Source organism: Rousettus aegyptiacus, unplaced genomic scaffold (genome assembly GCF_014176215.1).
Source record: "Rousettus aegyptiacus isolate mRouAeg1 unplaced genomic scaffold, mRouAeg1.p scaffold_m13_p_15, whole genome shotgun sequence".
Taxonomy (NCBI): Eukaryota; Metazoa; Chordata; class Mammalia; order Chiroptera; family Pteropodidae; genus Rousettus; species Rousettus aegyptiacus.
Genome location: NW_023416290.1, coordinates 12,053,652 through 12,075,493, shown reverse-complemented (window position 1 = coordinate 12,075,493; position 21,842 = coordinate 12,053,652). Strand labels below are relative to the sequence as shown.

The 21,842-nt window shown below is 37.5% G+C and overlaps 1 pseudogene; it reads right to left on the bottom strand.

Moving 5' to 3' along the window:
* Nucleotides 1-10,260: 10,260 nt before the first annotated feature.
* Nucleotides 10,261-10,380, bottom strand: LOC118612329 (annotated as a pseudogene).
* Nucleotides 10,381-21,842: the final 11,462 nt, after the last annotated feature.

The window sequence follows — 21,842 nt, the reverse complement described above, 5'->3', positions numbered from 1 at the left end:
TCTGCTCCCATTCTCTTTTGAGTGGCAAATTAGGGGCCCTAAAAATATGATTTCATGCTATCTGATTCCTCTCTTTGACTCTCTTATCCTGTGTTGGACAAGAATGGTAGGATGTGATGGAATCAAAACCTATGAAATTTCTAGATGAAAAATAAAATCTCTGAACACTAGAAAGATTAGTTTTTTGAATAATCAAATATTTTTTCAAAATATGGCTATTTCAGTTTGGCCAATTTATTCAATCTACAGTGGGAAATTCTCATTAAAAAAATAAAAACCTGAACTCAGAGTCAGTGCATCCTTCTGCCTAAATAGTGAACATCTATAGACCCAAAATAGCTATAAGAAATTATTTTAGGGGAAGTATCGACACAATGATCCTAAAATGAATTATACCAGCTGCTTTCTATCATATATTTAGAAGGAATCTGTTTATATTGTTTTTGCTGTTCTAAGGAATAAAATCTGAATGGTTTAATCATCTTTCAAATATCAAATAGTCTTTATTTTGACAAATGTCTTACTGGCCCATGATTTTAAACCCAAGTACCTAGAGTGAGACAACACAGTTAGGACCACAAAGGAAGTCACATTATTGTTTTGTACATCAGAAGAACGCTCAGAAATAATTGGGGACTTGAAAAGCATGATTGCTGAATTCAGGTGTGTAGAGTGTTTATTTCTGACAATAAAACTCTTTGGGGCTTATAACATTGAATGTTATGATCTTTCTATGTTTAAAAATCCCCTGGGTGTTAATATTATCTCTATAAGGCTCATTATTTTCATTTTTAGTATTATCGTTTGAGGGGGATGGATAACAGACATCTGATGGGCCTGAAACTAGAAAATGGGGATGGCGGGGGACAGGGGTGGGGTGGCAAGGGGTCAGCTGTGTTCATTTAAAATGGGCGGAGTATTCTGGTCCATTCTCACTGGGTATACAGCACGTATTCCTTAAGGTCAAGCAAGTACAGAATCTCCAGCATGAATAATTAATAAGGATGTAGAAGATGTCAGAACTCACGTTCCCGAGATTTGCTAAGATACAGATAAATTGGAATCTGACAAAAACAAATTGTGTTTAATAACCCTTGGAGTCGTGATCCCTGAAGCATTCTACATTGCTCTAGTTGCCCCTTCTCCAACTTCTTCTATCTTAATTTACAGTTGACAAAGACTAGCGAGAAAAAAAATGTTTGAACTTAAGTAATAAAATCAGTTACAAAACCACTTACTTTATCACATATTTAATGTGCTTTTCTACCACTTTTCTTTTATATATATAACTTTCTAATCTCTCTATTTAGGGAAGACACATAAAGTATAATTTAGTTTCAGCTGAGAAAGCGTCTTGCAGAGCGAGCTCTAGGATCAGTGTCACGGGATGTTCACCCTTGCGAATTTCCTTGATTAAATGATAGAAACTCGCCTCACTTAGAGCAGGAAAATAAAATGCCCTGTGATACCTCAAAAGCAGAACTTCCTAAGACTGGATATAGTTCTCTCCATGGCAAAATTATAAAGCCAGGGAGAAATTATGTTGGTACAAGTTTCTGTATTCTTCTAAATTTTCATTTATCATTTTTCCTTGGGAGAATCTTCAAACCTCTCCACTAGTTCTTGGCAAATGTTATTCAGTTGCCTTTCTCAGATTGTCCAAATAGTTTCTTCCTTCAAGAATAGGTACGCCTAGTTAGGCATCAACTGTATATGTCTCAACTAAAGAAAAGAAAATACATAACTTCCCCCACCAAAAAACAAGGAAAGCATAACCAAAACTCAAGGTAGCCTTCAAGCTTAAGTTGGTCCAAATTTTTCAAACTCTACCATGAGTTAAATTATACCTTTAGTGTATGTCTTTCATGGTGCTGTGTATGTGTGTGACAAAATAACACTAATTACACAATTTTTCTTTAGAGCCTTGACACAACATCCAAAAAAATGAATTAATATCCCTCTTGTCTATCTCAAGTAGTGAATTAGATTAATATTAAGAAAAACTATGGGACTAAAAGTGAGGGTAGGAAGGCCATGAAATTAAGGGAGAAAGGGAAAATGCATTTTACAAGTTATCAACCTTTGAATATAAACGTCACATTAAAAAAAATAACATTTTCTGATAAAGCTGGAACATTCAATCACTGAGGAAACAATATATTATTTATTAAATGGTATTGGAACACATGACCAGTTATTTGTATGACAAATTACATTATTATACAAAACCAAAATAAATTCCAAATAGATTTCAGATTTTGTTTTTTTTTCAGCACAGTATCATCAAGCAAATTCCTGGCATCATATCACCCTGTATCATTTGCTATACATCGTTACAAACAGTTTCGTTACAAATTCACAATAGCCATTACATATCTACCAAAATTAACAATGATTCCTTGGGATTGTGTATCCCAATCATTATCAGATTTCCCCCAATTGACTAAAAAGTGTATTTTTACAGCTGATTGGTTTGAATCGTATCAGAGGCACACACACTGTGGATTTCATGTCAGTTGGATCTCTCTGAACCTGAAGAACGTCTTCCTTTTTTTTTTTTCTTTCTCCTTTCTTGCTATTTAATTGTGACGGGAACCAAATTAGTTATGTTAAGGAATGTTCCCACCTTTCAGAGGTAGTTGTCTCCTTCTTCCCAGTGTCATTTAACTGATCCCTCTGTCCCTATAATTCCTGTAAAGAGAAGTTAGCTCTACAGGCTTCATTAGCTTTGCATTTAGCTTTTTTTTCTTTTTTTTTTTTTTTACAAGAATACTTCATCAGTGTTATTATGGGCCTCATAAAACAGTATATAATAAATCAAACAACATCTGATTGTCTCGCTGATGCTAAGATTGACCACTGGATTGATTTAGTTTTCTCATCAACTAGAGCTATATAGTTACCCTGAATCAGGGTCTTCTAATTGCAGATTTTCAAAGTAATTGAAAATAATTATCAAAATTTTGACTCTTTTATTTTTATTTTTATTTTCCTATTAAATAGTTTTCCATCCTTTTAATTTGAACCTTTTAAATTAATTTATTTTAATTTTGTATAATGGGTACAGCATAGACTTGGGTTACCTTTGTTGGTCAATACAAAAATCTATTTTCTTTTAGTAATTGAGATAAGGCATTACTTTTGTTGATATTACTCATATATTTGCTCTCAATACTGTCATACTGTTGAATGTTACATTTTCTCTATACAATGTTTGCTTTTCTTCGTCCTTTATTTTCTTTTCATTTTACCTAAGTTTGTGTATTTTTCCTTATCTTTACACTAATACCTTAATATAATCCCTTAGTCACCACTATAGTAAGATGTTATCTGTTGGTTCTCTACTATGTAAAGTATTAGAGTTAGAAAAAAAAGGTAGGCTCGTGTGGGTCATGTGGGACAAAGTCAGGCAAGGTTTAAAGGAGGAGCCCCTCAGAATGGTTTGAGTGTGGCGGGTCCCAAGTATCTACGAGTGGGATGGTGTCACTGAAAGTCATTTAACCTGGACTGAAGTTGTTTAGTCCCATCGTTACCAGATCCAACAGGACAGGGCAGTGAACATGTTCGGAAAGGTGGCTCTCTAAATGAGATGGGCTCAATATCAGGAGAAAGAGACAAAAAAAGATAGGAAGAAAGGTGATATCGAAATGACACTTCAAAATTTTGCACAAGTTTAGCCTCGTTAGTTAGAGATTTCTATCATTTTTTTTTTTAAGACATCCAAAGCAAACATCCCATGATCCAGTTTGAAGCTGCCTATTGGATAGCCTGAACTGTTAGCTTGTCAAGTTTTAAACTCTAATTATTTTGGCGATAGAAAATACAGTTTGGATTAAATTCTACTGAGTCATCTTTATGATGCAAAGAAACTCATCAACAAAAAGTTCTTTTCTGCAGAAGATCTTGATAAGAAAATTTAGGGTAACTAATGAAGAGTTGTAACACACGTTGATGTCACAAACCCAGAATTAATTGCAAGGTACTGGCCTACCACTGCACTAATTTTTTTTTTTTTTTTGAACAGTGTGAATGAGGAGACTCAGGTCATGAGGTGGGTGATCTCGGACATAATACCTCAAAGAACATAATTGGGATATTGCAAAAATTGAAGATTTCACCTTCATAAGGTGCTTATCATGGTTTCATTATATGGCCTCAAGAAATCATTGTTAGCATTTTCTATCTCTATAAACTTTGATTGGCGTTAAAGCAAGGGGAAGGAGTTTAGAACAGATGTATCTGTGAAGCAAAGTATATCCTTTTGTCCTTCACTGAGATGGGCTACTTCTCGGAAAAAAAAAAAAAAAAAGAGAGTGATATAATTAATGTACCTCCTTAAAATGTGACAATTTACTAATTAACACGATAAAGTGCTTTGGAAACATCAAGTGAAATAAAAATGCTAAATATTGTGTAACAGCTTTCCATCGAATAGTATCTTCAATACATAATAATGTAACCTGATTTAATTAAACAATACAAAGTTAAATAATATAGAGCAGAGGAAGAGATAAATTAAGAGGCATATTCCAGGGAGAAGGGCATATTTTTAGATGAGATTGGAAAAGAGGGTGAATCAATGAGGCAGAGAGAAACTAAAAAGATGTTTTACTTGAGAGAAGATATAGACAAGGTCTCTCCTTAGACAATCTGCTACGTTCCCTGGGACCTCATTATGATATTAAATGCATCAGCATCTCAAATAACAGCGAATGTTAATAGCGATCATTTGTGAGACACAAAAGAGCACTTAGTTACCCTTTGGGAGAGTAAATGCAATCATTATTGAGCATTGTTGAAGTCATATAAAAGTTGAAAAATGCAATAAATTGTGGCTGGCTAACACATCATGGCGCTCCCTACTGGACTTTAGAGTCACTTCCCGGAAGCACTTGACCAATCAGGAACTCCACTTCCTGGCCACCTCGCATCTAAGGGAGGCCCTGTGGCTAGTCTGGCTGTTGGAAGGTGGCTAGAAGTGATGCGATATTTCCAGACTGGGGTAGATAATTAATAGTTGTGCTCTTGCCATAATCGTTTTCCTTCCCACAGTACCCTTGATGCCTCTATGTTGAAAATGGTGACATCAAAACACAGAAGGGATCTGAACCCTAGAGTCCCCACCTGAAGGAAGGGAACCCAGGAGAGTTGCCCGAGTCGAACAGCCAGCCACCTTGGACCCACTGCGGGTGAGAAATAAAGTCATACTCGTTAAACCACTGATATTTTAGTTGTCTGTTACCATTCTTAGTAACATTTTGCCATTCCTAGTAATATATTTTTATTTCTACCGTTGAATTTTTTTGATCTAAACACCTAGTTATTGGAGTAAACAGTTATCACAGACTATGAAGATGATGGAGTGAAGGGGGAGGGAAAAACAAAAGCTCTAGCTGGAAAAATACATAGGCAAAGTGGAAGAGTGAGAGAATATAGCACGCTGGTGAGTGTGGCTGGAATAAGAGTTAGGCAATGGTCCACTGTGCTATACAATACAGAGGTCAAGTAAGATCAAAAAAATAAATAAATAATCTGTAAAGGTAGCTGGATTTCAGAACCTAGGTATCACAGTGAAAGCAATTTTCTTTGTGTGTTGGTGGAATAAGTCAGACTATAGTGAATTGAGGACTGAAGTGAAACTGAGTAAAGAAATGTAAAATGCTTCGTCAAGAAACTTGGCATTGAAGAGAAAGAAAGCTATAGGAAGGTAGCTAGAGGAAGAGAAGAGACCGCGAGAATGAGGGACAGCCTCATTTGGGGATTGGAGTGACTGGTAGATGTTACTGGAAGTGCGACAGCGGGAAGGGAGTGATGTAAGATCCCAAGAGAGTCCCCTGAGAAAATGGGAGAGCGTGGTACAAAGTCCGCATGGAGGGACTTGACTCAGATGGCAGGAAAGACACTTCCTTCCCTGATAAACAGGAGGCAAACACAGGGGCTGCTCCAAATTGAGGAGGCGTGTCTGCCTATTCTCGCTATGGGGACCACAAGGAATTTAGATAAGAGCATCTATGTTTCAATCAATAAAAAAAAAAAATATGAGAATAATGTCAAAACAATGTACGATTGAATAAAAACAAACACATATAAGATCGAGTAAAAAAGGAAACTAAATACATAGATACAGATAGATTCACATATAAGAATACAGATGGGAAGTGTAGTAAAACAGTATATAGAAGGAAAAGATAGCTTTTTTTTCATAGATCCTGGCAATAGATTTGATAGCTATCTTGCAAATATTCTGAGTTAAATGAGGAAGAAGAAAACTAATTATTATCAAGGGGATACATACAATGTGCCAGGCAGTGGACTAGTTTACAAATATTTTCTCATTCATTCCACATAACGATTGCATGAGGCATTATTTCCATTTTTTCCTGATGTGAGTAAACTGGAGTTCATTTCATAATTAAGTAACAGAGCCAAGGTTCAGCTCTTGTCTGTGTGACTTAAAAACTCATACTTTAGAACTGCTATTGGTTTAGTCAATGAAAGAGCATTCACTCTGGAAACAAATCAGAATTGATATATTATTTCCACATCTTTCTTCCTATATCGTCAACTTCCTAACAACAAGGTCTATGTCTTTTTTCACTTTTGTATCACTTAACACGGAGCACTGTGCCTAAGGATATTGAAGGTTGTGCAGTAAGTAATCGTAGTACTAAGTTTAATTTCTTTATGTTTATTTCAATATTCACAGCAGGATAAAATGAAAGTATTACCAAGAAAGACCAATGAAAGAGAGAAAATTTTAAAGAAAAATGCATAATGAGATAGCCAAGAAATAACTAAGATGGAAAAATAATGGATAGTATAGATTGCATGAAACAGTATATGTAACTTTAAGGGTTATTTGAGTGATTTGCACATGTTGATGACAGTGGAACTTATGTCACTGTCAATGGATAAGAATAGCACATTCCTGCTCTATGCCAGATCCTAATATTTTAAGTGCTTATACTCAAAAAGTCTAAACAGCATATTGTTGTCAATTAACCATTATCAAATATTCCAAAAATACTTTGTTTTTTCTTAAACTTACATTGAATTTTAAAATTACATTTCTATGTTCACACTGCAAATAATGACTTTTGCTTAAGTTGATTTTAACCCTTTTTCAGACTCCATCTGAGAAGCCATAAGAGCTCCCTTTTTAAGGACCAGATTTTAGCATATACAATTTTAACAACATGGAGTTAAGAGTTTGGAAGCAAAATAATGCATATTCTAACAAAAGTTCACAGTTTTAGGTATCGAAGGAAATCATAATATGCATAATGCACAATAAGCAGCATTTGCAAACTACACGTATGGAGTGTGGGTACATCTGGCATAATATTTCATGTGAATACTATCTTTGCGTTATGCACTCAGCATGTCAAATAATGCCAGTTATTTTGGTCCCCCAAATTAACAACATATTTGAATACTGCACTCCAAGTCTATAAGCAACAAAGCCCAAAACCAAAAATCATAAGAAAAGAGAAGTCTGAGCTAAAGTTAAAACAACAGATCTTTTTTATTTAAAAATTACTTTTATATTTATTACATTTTTAAATAAAATTCAAGCCAAAACACAAATAATGACTTCAGATCCCACTAGCTAGTTTTTCATACTCACCACAACTGAACAGCAGCCTAGACAGCTCTATGCATAAATGCAGATAAATAATAAATACAGAGAGACATAAGTGACTACAAAATAGGGGTTGTTCTGTGCATGTTTTAAAATTATTTAATTGTATTTGCACAAAACAGCAAAACAGAAGTGAAATGTAAGACATTCTAATTTTAGATACATTTTTACCACCAAATTAATAAAAATCACAAAGAAAAAAATCAAATGACTGAATTATTATGGTTATTTTCCAAACTATATTTTACTTTTAAATACTACTGATTAAGAATATGAAAAGAGGAAATTACTGCACTAACACCTCTTCCTGCCTTTCATTTCATTTTCTGGTAATTAAATATTGTCCTTGGGCTGTCAAGGTTTACATTCTGTCCTAGTTCTAATACTCCTCATGGATGTTTAGTCTTAGTTTTATACCGAAATGAAATGATCTCATCTCTGTCCTTTTTATCACATCCTCTCCATTCCCCATTCTTTATTCCAATTCTAAAATTGCCTGAATTTCAGCATCAAATAGCTTTTCCAGTAAGAACTCAACAATGCTGAGGTTGTCCAAGTTTGGGAACGTCTGTCTGACTCTTGCCTTCACACTTAGTGGATTGTTTTAGTGGATGTGATACTCTTGGGTCACACCCTGCCTCAGAATTAAGTTTCTTTTACTCCATTGTCTTTGGGCATTTAATATAGGTGTGAAGAAATCTGAGGCCAGCGTGATCTCCCCCCTAATAGACATCATTCAATTTCTGCTTCAACGCCCTAACCACATATTCATCTGTAAAGTGGGTAACTTAATCAGGATATGAATCAGGATTCTTCAGTCACATTAACCTTCTCTGGAGCACGGCGCGCTCTTTCAATCTGCAGATACAATTCTTTATGTATTTGAAGAAATCATTGTGTTTTTTTTTTTAAATTGATGTCTTTCAATTATTTCTGTTTTATTTGTTGGATTCTCAACTTCAGAAACACCAATTATCTTAATATAGAACCATCCATCTCTTTTCTCCATGTATGACTTCTAGCCACATGAGATTTTTGTCACCTTTTTTTTTAATTCATTTTTTTTTTCTTCCAATCACTAATTTGATTTTCAGCTATGTTTTATCCCTTGGTGTTTCTAATGTTTCAAATTTTGCAATAGCATTGTTTAAGACTTCAAAAGAGAAACTGGGCATTCCTGCATAACTAATTAAAAAATTCAGAATAATGGAAAACAGGCAGTTACAAAAAAAATTGCTATGCTTTTTAAACAAAAATAATATTTTTGTGAATAAGAATTTATGCTTTTGAACCTTTCTTTGCCTCAAACATGTTTCTGATGTCGATTATGATTTACATGTCCTGAACCCAAACAAAACCACTCTCCCAAGCTTCTGCTGTGATGTGTTCTGATTATCATTTGAATAGCACTAAACAATACTTTAGCTAATTATGTACTTAAATCTTCTGGGCTCAAGATCCAGCTCTTTCCCCCTTACCAGTTTAGATAAGAACTATCCAAAGTGGAGTGTTTTTTTTTTTTTTAATGTGGATTTTTTTTTTGGTCATGTTTCATGTCACTTACAAAGTTTTTTTTCTTTTTTAAATTTTTTTTCAACTTCAAAAACTACTTTCCTAAGATTATGATGACACTTCAGAGTTTTTGGAAACTCTAGTGGATAGTTTTAATTTCTTTTAAGTTTTCTTTTTCCCTGCAAAAACAGAGATGGCCTAAAATAAGACTAAATAGGATAATTAGGATCCTAAGTAAAGAGCAATAAAAAGAATTATATTGGAAAAATCAAATATCAGAACAAGGGAGCAAAAGATATTTAAGAGTTAACTATCATTGTAAGGCACAAAATCATGGCCTTAACCCACCTTGAGGCTAAAGAGTGAAGACGGCTATTCCCTCTTTATGGGCAGAGAACGCCTCACACAGACATTTATCTTTCCAGTCTTCTATTCAAAACTGTGTTAGACCATAGGGGAAAACATTAGAAATATGAAATTTAATGGAAAGAAAAGACATTACACAGTATTTAGGCAGGATGCGGAGGTTTGAGGAGAGGTGAAATCCTGGGGTGGGGGTGGGGGGTTCTTAAAACACATAATCCAGTGCTCACTCACTCAGGGGTTCTGACAGACCCAAAGGAGGGCAAGACACCAATAATAATGCTCCTCAGACCCCTCAAGTTCATAATATTTATTTGACAGATAGGAAAACACTAGATTCAGTTTGCAGATTAGCAAATTGAGGATTAGAGAGGTCAGATTTGTTCAAGGTCATATAACTTAATTAATAAGAAAACTGGAACCAGAATCCAGGTTCCATGACTTCCTAAAGTTCTAATAGAAATGTAAGAAAATGCTAGGGTTACTAGTTAGACAACTTATTTTCCTATTTCCCATGAACATCATGCTTGAATATTATTTTAACTGCTAGAATGTGAAAAGGTCAAGTAATGGAGTAATCTGTGTTCTTATACATGGTTCATAGAATATGGCTGCATCTATTTTTTCATTATTATTATTATTATTATTATTATTATTATTATTATTATTATTTAGGTGAGGCAACCCTTGGTTGACCTCACAGATTGCAAGGACCTTGTAGCTTACAATCCTTTAATTTTTTATGCCTATTGCACCTGGTCTTCCTAGGTGGTCTCCCATCCCAGTGCTAAGCAGGCCCAACCCTGCTTAGCGTCACAAGATCAGACAGGTTTGGACGTGTTCAGGGTGGTACGGCCATAGACACTTTTTTCTCTTTAAGACATGAGATAAAGTCTGTAATTATTCACAGTCACAAATTAAAATCACAATGAAAATAAGATGAAACCTGAATACGATAGATAAGAAATGTCAACTATGTGTTTACAGAGGTGTTAAAAACAAATAAAAGAATCAATGAAAGAGAGAAAGCTAAGATATATGAAGGCATTCACCAGCTACTCTTCAAAACTTTAAATAATTACAAGGATGTGAAGTATTGAAATTCTATTATACATTTGAGCAAATGAAAAATTCATAAAATCCATTTTCATATTACAAAATGATCATTTAAGGAGAATCTGTTTATGTATCTAATGGCCCATTTTGCAATAACTGCCTTTGTAACCACCAAATAAATTTACAAGCCTAGAAGACTATGATTATTGTCTCTTTTCTAAAGTAAACTCTATATATGCAGTTATAAGGGCAATGAAGTATATACAGAGTTAAGAAGAATGGGAGATTGTGATAAGAAAGGGTGTCCTTCCTCGAAGCAAATAAAAGAGTAAAGTAAATTTTGCTACATTCAATCGCTAGTAGAAAATCTCTTTCATCTTTTATGATATCTGCTATAACAGTTGCTGCTATTGAAATTATGTTGAATTGACTAGGTACTCCACGAACCCGAACCATGTCTACAAGTTCATGTACTTACTACTGAGTGGAGTCATCTGGGGCCACACTGACCTCATACAACAGCTTGTCTTGATTACCCATCACCTTCTCTCCTCTACAGCCTCATTCAGAATTTTGTTGTTGTTGTTGTTACTAAGATACAACTGAATTAACAAATAAAACATGAATTAGATCTCTTTTTCCAAAAGGATTATTAGAATCAAGATTTAAAGAAAGATGGCCTTGCGCATTGTTGAGTATTTGCTACATGGTTCTGCATCCCGTTAAGTTGAGCTGTACTGCACGAAATGAATCACGTTAGCACAGATAGATGCCAGAATGTTTAAATAGGTTTTGTCATCACTTACCTTAATTTAGGTTACAAAATTACTCTGACATGCTTCATAGAGGCAGGAGCTTTCCTGATTCTGCTCCTTCAGGTGAGTTTTAAACTCGCTGCTGATTCTTATCAAGATGAAGATCACATTTTATCCTGCTAATGAGCTTTGAAGTATAGTTTCTCCTTGCAGGAGTGTTACTCTTCAAAAATAGACAGAAGAAATTCTTGCTGGAGCCCTGGGTTTTTTCTTTTACTTCTCAAACCTACCCATAGTTTAAAACTGTCACCTCTGTTAAGAGTCTGCCTCACTAACGATCAGTGCTTTCTTATACACATCATCATCTCTGAGTCTCTAACACATTTCCTCTTCGAAACTTCATTTAATATGGGAGGGTTTTTCCCTCACGCACATTCATTTAAGATATTCTATTAAGTTAGCAGTTTTCACATCTCCTTAGGTCTCCTTTTAGAGAAGTTTTGCCCTCTTGTCTTTCATTGCTCTTCAGTAGACAGAAGAGATTGATGTTAAAGCTTCTATAGACAACAATCATGTATTTACACCTTAGCCAGCATCGAAGCAAATAAAAGAGTAAAGTAAATTTACTAAAAAACAAACAAACAAAAACTTAACTATTGTCTGAGATGGTTTTCAACATGTCCATACCTGTATTATATCTTTTAAAATTCTTTTTAAAAGTTCATGCCCTTAAAAGAAAACAAGCTATAACATCAGCATCAGTAACAGGAAAGTACAAGGAGTTTGATAGTACCAAAAAAATAGTGAAGAACTGCTCTGACTGTAAGTCAAATGCAAATTGCTTTCTTTTAAACATTAGCATGATCAACACAAATGCTATTTCTGGGTCTTGGCACATCATACTGCTCACAGATGAAAGATGACTTAATTGCTTTGACCACAGTCCGATTCGGAAGAGCTCAGTTGGCAAATATAGAAAATATTTTGGTGCTATTTGCATTCGCATTTCAGTAAGAAGTGATTTCATTTTAATGTCCAAAGGCTAGGTAACAAAACAACCCATAGGTAGTGAAACACACCTTATGAGCAAGGGATAGGATCGCTGGCCAGGGTGTCTAAAGACGCGGAGGACACATTAATCTTGTCAGCTACGTCCAGTGCGTACGAAATAGCGCTCGCCGTCAGCTCAGCATCTTCAAATTCAGATCACAATATATTGAGAGTTTATTCCTTTAGAGGTTAAGCAGTTAAACATTCACAGAGATTTGTTGCCTGTACCATCACCTTTAAATGACCTCCTAAAAAAATCTTTGAGTAATTAATTATTATTTTAAATATCTAATGTTCTTGTTAATGGCTTAAGTTGCTTCTCATAGTTTCACCTAACAATGTATTTTCAATAAACCACCATAACAGTGAGGCTGCCTATATTTTAGAGTTTACTATGTAGCAACCCAAATAAAGTAAAAATATATCGAAGAGGGAAAATATGACACAAAGAATAGGCAATTTCTCCAGGCCTTGTATTAAATGAGATTCCAAAGACAGTAATGGTAAAATGCAAACTATAGACTCTCCATTTCTTCTAACCCGTTATCTTTGAGATGATGTTACTTTCATATTTTCTAAACTTTGTAATATAAACAGCAAACTTAATTCAGAAATAGAAAAAAAAAAAACACACACACACACACAGCCTGCCATTGTTGATTACCATAGCCAGAATCATAGACATTTAAATCAAAAGTCACTTGAGTTGGAAAAGGTTTAAGTTTTTTCAATAAATTATTTTTTATAATGACTATAAAAGTTATATAGTACACAGAGGCTAGCCGGAGCTAGATGCTTTACTGTACCTGAATTGTGGGGAATACTTTCTGAGACATAAAGCTGACAATCAGACATCGAGTGTAACTGGGAAATGGCAGTCCCTGAAAGATTAAAGTGTGGATTTTAGTAGACTCAAAGGCAAAAACCATTGTTCTTTCACCTGTGAACCAGGAGATAGAATGAGCAAATGATAATACAAACACATGTAAGGAGATCAAAAGAGCAAATTCATACCCCAAGATCACTTCATCAAAGCTGGAGGTGAGAATTTTTGCTTCACCAAAGTCTAAATTTCTTTTTTTTTTTTTTAAAAAAAGAAAACAGCTCTTGGTGCTAAAATATAAGTGTAAAATGGCTTAATTTACAAAGTTAAACTGAATTATTCTTTATTGAAATTCAATAAAGTCACTCATGTTGTAATATAATCACCAAATGTTTTTAATGTCATAAATTTTCTGCGAAAATTTAATTACTAGTAAAGAAGAGCAGATATCTGTGGTTAAGCAAAAATATGTGTTGTTCATAAATATCGTTGTTATTTTTAAATGCATTCTTGATCCAAACAACACGAAAGAATATGGTCTTAGAATGAAATTTGAGGGGCAAAATTATAGAGAGCAATGTTTAAAGTAGGAAACTATTGTTAGTATTTTTTAAAAGAGAAGAGAATGAACAATAATGCAAAGAAACTAGAGGAAATACTAGCAGTTTTATTTATGTAATTTTTTTATTCTTGAGCTTTTATAATTGTAAAAGAATAAAAATAAAAACCTATACACATAACAAACAATAAATATCTGTCTCTCACCTATAATCTCTCCACTTCTCATCAAAGTATTTAAAGTAACATATAAAAATCTCCACCCTTGACCTTCCAATTCCAGTTAGGTGTTTAATAAACTTTCAGATTTTTTTCCTGCATGGACCTACCTATGTACCTTTTTTTAATTCCAAATATAACTGTGTTATAGTCTACATTTTGCTTTTTCAACTTAATTATGTGTCAGAGATGTCTTTCCAGGCCAGTATATGTAGAGATTGACTTCATTTACTTTTTATAACTGCATTCTATTTTATGGAATGAAGGTACCATAATTTATTTAATCATTTGCTTACTGAAGAACATTTAGGTTGTTTTGTATTTTCTGGCATTTCAGAAAATCCTCATACATATATTTATGGTACCTGTGCCATTATTTCTGTAGGGTAGACTCTTAGGTGCAAGCACCTTCCCAAGAAGATTATACCAATTTTCACTACAACAATATTCCTTACAATTCTGTGTATTTTTTTTTAATTTGGACTATTTAAAAAAACATTTTAATTTGTGTTTTATTTTTATTAATGATTCCAACTATTTGTTTATGTCATTTTTTTGGATATTTATGTTTCTTTTGTTAATTTCCAAATTAAATTATTTTCCTAGTTTTCTATTGGGTAGCTTCTTATTGTTTTGTAGTAGCTCTATGTTTATGTTCTCCCTAATCTGCTATTTGTCTTTTCACTCTGTTTATGGTTTCTTTCTTTGCAGAACAGAATTTTTTTTATATATGTAGTTAAGTGTGTCAAGCTTTGTGTGTGTGAGTCCTTAAATTCTTGCCTTGTTTAAGAGTCTTTCTACCCTCAGTCTATAAACCACCTCTAAAAATATAGAAATTCTATCATTGTCTTACGTAAATGTATTTCTCAATCAACATAGGATTAATTTAACTCTGATTCTAGTAAAATAGTAAAATTAAAGTAGAAATAATCTTCAATTAGTTACAGAATAATGAAACTTGTGGGCAACAAATACCTGAGACTCAAAAAATAAGAAATAATTCAGACAAACCTGATTCTGTTCTCGATTAAATAGATAAATGAATGAATGAATGAATGAATGAATAAATAAATAATAACTGAGTGAAGGAAAGCAGGACCTTTGACATATGTTGCCTCCATACAACTTTCCTAAAAAATTCAAATCGGCTTTGAGATGCATATGGTCAACTGAATTGCCATAAATTGGACCATAAACAGCATTGGTGTATCCAGTCACAGAGAGGAAGAAACAAACGCCAAGAAAGACCAAGGACAGATTCAGGTTCACACAGCTTTTGTATTAATGATCTAGACAGAAAAAGAAAAAAATAACATAATCATTAAGTTAGCATATGTCATTAAACCAAAAAGTACGCTCACACGTTTGGAAGCATTATAATGGACGACATTATAGTGGACGAAGGATGAAAACACAGTGGCATATCCAAATCAGAATTGACTTTGAACCATATCCGCGGCCATTCATCTATCCATATACCAGTTAGTTCAGTTAAATCACACTATGGTGACCATTTCATCCCCGACCAGAGACAAATCCATGCGGTTCGAGAGGGCAGGCGCTCCACAAGCGGGCCAGTGGGCTGTACTCAGGAGAAGGGAGAGGCAGCCACAGAAGTAGACACTGCTGACACGGGCTCCCACTCCCGTGACCCTCAAACGCGCCCCCAGCAGTGAAAGATGCTCTACAGTCTGCCAGCGCCTGCAAGTTGTGATAGAAAAAAGTAAATAGAATACAAACCAACAATGATAATTAAAGGTGACTGAGCTGGTTTAAGTGAAACAGTCTCAGAAGCATCATAAAGCCTTAACATTAAATCCACATAACATTTAAGTGCTTACAAAACGCTTGCACATAGTCTCATTTGATTAATACCCTGAGGCAGTCAGGAAACCCATGATAAATAGATCCATTTTCCTCCTGGAGCTAAGAAGGATCAAGAAAATTGCCAAAGATTACATAGCTCCTCCGCGGAGCTGTGATTTCTACTACACCTGCTCGTGCCTTTTAAAATCACAAAGAAATGCAATCAGGTTTGGACATCTATAAAAATCGTAATTCAAAACTTTTTTTTTTAAAGAAAAGACTGTGTCTTCATGAGACAAGCTCTTTCCACATCTGCTGAATACACTAAATGTGCTCTTTGTCCCCAAATCTGTAAACCTACCTTTCCTCAGCCTTTCTTCTGTCCTATTTTTCCTTTTACTTCTCTTTTTCCCCATGACCCTTGTTCTCAAAAACAATGGGAATATGGGAAGTAACTTGAGGGACTGAGAATATTTAAGTACATGGATTACAAAGCAACCTTTTAGGGAAAATCTCAAATTTTGATTGGTGGGGGCAATGGGAAACTTTTTTTTTTTTGAAGTACTTACGGCCTAGGATCCGGTCACTTTAAGAATTAACTTAAACATCTTCACGCCACATCGTAATGTCCATTCTCCACATGGCCATTATACCACAACAGACAGACAGCCTGGTTTGTCTGACATTGCACAGATAGTTTGAATGAAATATTTCATCAGAGGAATGTCATTCTTATGTTAAGACACTCTTGTCGCGGTGCCTTGTTACTGTTGATTTCCTTTTTATATTACTTGCTTACCACTGTGTAAATACAGCACGAATACATGTGTGTCTGTGTGTGTGTCTGTATATTTTTCCAAGTGCAATCAAATGGTGCACTTTTCAGCCAAATACATTAATAAAAACACCAAGTTAAATGTTTCTTAAACATAAGTTTAAATGATTATATGCAACAATGCTGCATTGCTAGATCAAATGACCTCATCAAAAATGTTTGAGAAGATGTCAAACTTATCCATGTCAAATTTCAAAATTTAACTGTGAAAAGCTCTCTAGCTCACCATCTGTTTATCTAGTTCCTTCTATATATAATCAAATTTCTTTCAAACAGAAACTCTTACATCGACAGAGTAAATGAGTCCAAATATTTGGCTTAATAGATCTTCACTTTTATTCTTAATCAAATAAAATTAATCTTTCAACTGAAGTGGAATTTACATTTGTCTGTTTGATCTACAATATTTTTGAAAGATATTCATAATATTTTGTACACTTCAAAAAGCATATCTACTTTTATTTGTACTTCAAGCAGTAGGTCTAGATATATAATCATAGATGAAAATGTTCTTAATTGAAATATCAACCCTAAGTTTTACTGGATTTCAATCTTATTTATATATATTCACACTTCAAAAACATTCTAATTCACAAAGGGCTAGGTATCCATGATTTTACTACATGCATTAAATTTTCGGAAAATGATTTCTCTTCAGATGCTATTTCAGGCTCAGAAAGCCTAAATAAGACATTTTGAAAGGTTGTGAGGTGAGAGAACCGTTAAATATAGAACGTGAAGGGCAACTGAGAAAAATGGGGCAGAGCATTTACTAACGTTGATTAGTAAAATTGCACAAGGAATGAAGAGAAATTATATTTCGAAACACCATCATTTCACATTAGTTTCCTTTCCATCGTATGTGGTAAGCATCATTTATGAAAGAAAACAAAGAGAACTGCTTTTACTGAAAATACTTATACTTAAAAGAGTGATGTTTTGGTTATTAAAATATCTGAATAGTAGTTCAGCACTTGGTTTTTACCAGTCAATTAATTCCTGAGAGCAAAGAGGTTAATACAAAGTTAGTTTTTTTTGCATAAAATGACTAGTACAAATCCAGATTTAGAAATTAACCTGTGACTTAACTTCTCACATCAAATTATACATTTGTGATAAATTTAAAAAGAATATTTTATCATTAATTTCTAGAATAATAACTCTATCTAAATCTACAAAACCTGTGTGTGTAGATATACAAACTTCTATTTACCAATAATAAGCTCCCAGGATTGTATCTGACAACTTTTAGTGATCACAAATTTTCAGCTCATGTTTTGTAATTGTAATCAACTTATCACTGAAATAATTTTTGAGGCGTAAAATAAAGTGTTTCATATTGAAATGTTTCATATTCAGCATTTAAGTTTTGTTGTGATCCACCCCGATATTCTCCTTGTTGCCAGGAGATGGCGCTGTGGGTTTTAAATCGCAGAGCTTAAATCCCAAAGCAGAACGTGGACGCCAGGCAAGCCCTAAAAGTGTTCAACAATTTTTCTTTTTAAAAAATTTTCGAATGTTTTCTAATCTTCGATAAAGATAAGATTCGAGGGAGGAAAGGCGTGCGACAGAAATAAGTACATCAGCCCCTAGGGAGTGCAATCGAATGCAGCCGTGCGTCCCAGGTCATCCAGGAGGGAGTGAATTCTTCAGAAACTCCTGTCACTAGTTTCCCTCTTTCCTCACCCGCGTATCCTACATCGTTCTCTGGCGTCTCAACAGTGCAAGGCAGGCGCCAAGTTTTTCCGCTCGTCTTAAAAGTCGCCACAATGGAAAGACCCCGCAGGAGCCAGGTGAGCGCTCGGTAGCCGGCCCCGCCTCTGCGCCCGCGTGGGACGCACAGTCGCGCGCGGAGAAGGCTGCTTCTAGGGGTGCCGAGGGCCTCCCTTCAACGTTTGCTCAAACTTAAGTTAATTGTCACCGAACAGTCGTGAGGATCATCCTCTTTTCTTTAAAATAGATAAAGAAGGGAAAAAATCATCCAGGAAGAACTTTATATCAACAGGTTTCGACTTCTCCACGGTCGAAGTCCTTGTAATTGCCAAGCGCTTTAAAGCAATCGCAGGGCCGGGGCCCTTGGCTCCCTGACAGTAATGTCCCGGGTCCCTCAGCCCTACACCCTCACTGCCCTGCTCATTAGCCTCGCCAGCCCTCGACGCACATGTGGACCCGCAGTATCTGTCTGCAGTGAGCTCCGTAGGACCTGGCGAAGACGGTAAGAACATATTGATGACAAAACGACACCCAAAGGCTTGACTTCGGAGCTCCATGGGCTTGAATCTCTCCGCCAACGAGTTGATCCTGCGTTCCCAAAGCCGGCGGAGAGCAGGCTGATGAGCCTCAGCCGCGCAGGCTCCAAGCTGACCCGAGTGACACCAGACGGCGTAGGGCGGACGAGGGGCGGGGGGCAGGCAAATGCAACTTCAAGGTCAGCATGCCGCCGACCCGGGCTGGAGAGCTGCCAAGGGTGCCGGGCCTGGAGCGCTGTGGGGCGCGCCCTGCTTCCACGCGGGGGACGCCGCCACCGAGGACCCGGGGACCGCACTGCCCCCGCGGTGTACCGGAGAGGTCCGGCTGGAGGTCTCCGCGGCCCTGGCCGGACGCGACCTTCCGGACTGGACTCTTCCGTGGCCCGGAAGCGCCTCTGGGAGAGGGTCCCACCGTGCTCAGGAAATCTGCTTTGCCAGAGCATCTCCCAAGCAAAAGTTCATGTCATTTTTGCCAAACTTGCTTTTACTTTTTAGAATGTTCTCAAATCGATAAATTGAAACACGCACGTAAACACACACAGAGACTATCCTCCCCTTCAGAAAACACCCAGATATCCAAATCCCAGTGTTCCGGGTTCTAACTTTTTAATCTAGATTAGTAATAAACGGTTTATCAGGGCTATAGAAAAACAAAGAGGAACTCCTGGCTTTGGTCGTGAAAAGTAGATTAGATTGTGCGCCGTTCGGATTTTATTTAGGCTCCTATTTCAAATTTCAAGCAAAGATTAATATAGATGATCACTAACAAATTTAAGTTTGACCTAAAAAATTAGTCTGGCCTGGACTGGAGCGCAGTGCTCTCATTTCAGTGCGGTGCTGCTTGCTGAATATTTTAGAATCCTTTTCAAAGCCGTAGGTATGTTCCCTCCTCCTGTGACAAACCTGTTTTCATCAATGCACCACACGCTCTGGAGTCTGTCAACGTGGTGTCCAGCCCTGGGTGAGCACGCTCCGGGTCCTGACGCGGGTGGTGTGGGCCAACGGGCCTCGCCGCGCCTGACCCAGCCCGGCACCGAGGGCGCCGCGCTCGGTGTTCCCAGAGGGCGCCCACCTTTTGGTCTGGCCCCAGGGAGCTGCCTGAGCTGCCCCCACCAAGCCGCAGGCAGAGGAGACAGCCCCCTGCGTTTCCTGTCACCCAGTTGCTTCTGTAACTCACAGTGACCTCTGAAAACGTGCGGAGTCAGAGGACTTCGCTTCCAATGCTCCGTCCTCAGGGGTCATCTGTGGGTCAGGAGATTTCCTCGCCGGCTAATTTACCAACCACCCTGTCTTCCTCGGCAACCAGAAGGTGTTTATTTTGGCTTTTCCTCTGCTACCTTTCCAACTTGCTAGTTACATCTGGAGCCCAGGCGCTTTCCGCGCTTCTTGGCGGAACAAAGTTCAAGTACACAGATTTCCAGAGCTCCTGCGGCCAAGAGGGCACTAAGTGAGCAGCTGACGCCAGACCTTCACTGGACCGAAACCAGGCGGGGGATCAGACTCAAGTGAGGAGAGCGAGCCTAGGCCATGACTTAGGGCTGGGGACGATTAAACCAGGTAACGAGACACTGGGCAGATGTATTTTCATTGCCCTGTAAGATAAATGCAGTGTTAAGTGCCTGACAACTTCCCAGAAGCAATCAGCAAAAGTTTACGAGTACATAAACCTCAAAGACCATTCCCCGACAGTTGTTATAAGGCCTGCATTTAGAGCTTCTATAAATTCTCCCGCAGTTTCCCAAATCTAAGTTTCCAGTGACTATTATGCAGCCACCTCCTCCGGGGAGACCTGGGGGATTTTCTTGAATCGCCAAGAAAGAGGTTTTTTGGCCCCTACTGGGTGAACTAAAGTTGTGCGAAAGTTTGTTCCGGAAGTTCGGATGGCCAGGGAGAGGAGGCGGGGGTGGGATGGGGTCCCAGAGGGGCCACGAGGCGCTCTCGGTGCTGAGTTATCTGATTGCGGCGAAGGACCAGGGTCTGGCGGGTCACAGGTCTCAGCCGGGACGGTCGGCGCCTTGGCCGCTTTGGGTGGTCACCCCTGCTGGACATTACGGGGGGCGGGGCAAAGGGCACAGCCCTGTGTGGCACCCTTAGCTAAACCTGAGCTCCTACCCGTCCCGGGAGTGATAGATCCTTCGCTCTTCCAGCACCTCTACTGAGTGGCGGGCAGGAATCCAGGCGTCCCGCGGAAAGGGCCAGCCCACTAGAAAGGCAGGCTGGGTGCAGGACCTAGTTAGACATCTGGGACGTGTCTTCCTTCATTCCTCTCAGAGCCACGATGGTGGCGACCTCCATCCTCCCCAGGACTTCGATAAGTTAGTATCAGGCACACATAACTCACTTACGTGTTTATAGAGAACCCTTGTTTATGACGCCAGTGAAAAGAAAGCTAATTGAAAAACAGTAACAGGAGGGTGCCTTTAGCTTCCTAAAGGGAGAGGTTAACAGCTGCAAGCGGCGAAGGGAGGTGGGAGGGAACCCGTGAGCGAGGGGCTGCCCTGCACGGAATCGTGCGTTTGGATCCCCAGCGGGACGCGTGGACCGGCGCAAGCCTTCCAGAACCGCGGGCCTGGGTCCCAGGGCTGGAGAGCCTCCCGCAGCCCGCTTGCTCTTTGTCAGTCTTTGGGTTCCCGTAAATCGGAAGGCGCTAAGGTAACCCATGACTGCGTGGTACTTCTGTACGCGTGAGACTGGATCTCGGGCAATTATTTGGGAAAGATTCCGCTGAGCCCCTCTTCATCCTTTCCAGGTGAAAATGCAGACGCCTCTGCGTCGTCCCTGTCTTTCCTTTATGAAATAAGGCGCCCAACTGTTCTCATATTACCATTCAAAAACAGGTTCTGTGGCGAACCTCATTTGTGAATCTATTACAGAGATTAATAGATTATTTCTCCTTTTTCAACTAATTCTCAGTTGGGAAATTTAACCATATGGTAAGGAGAGAATTAGAATTTCATCACGTTAGAGCAAAATG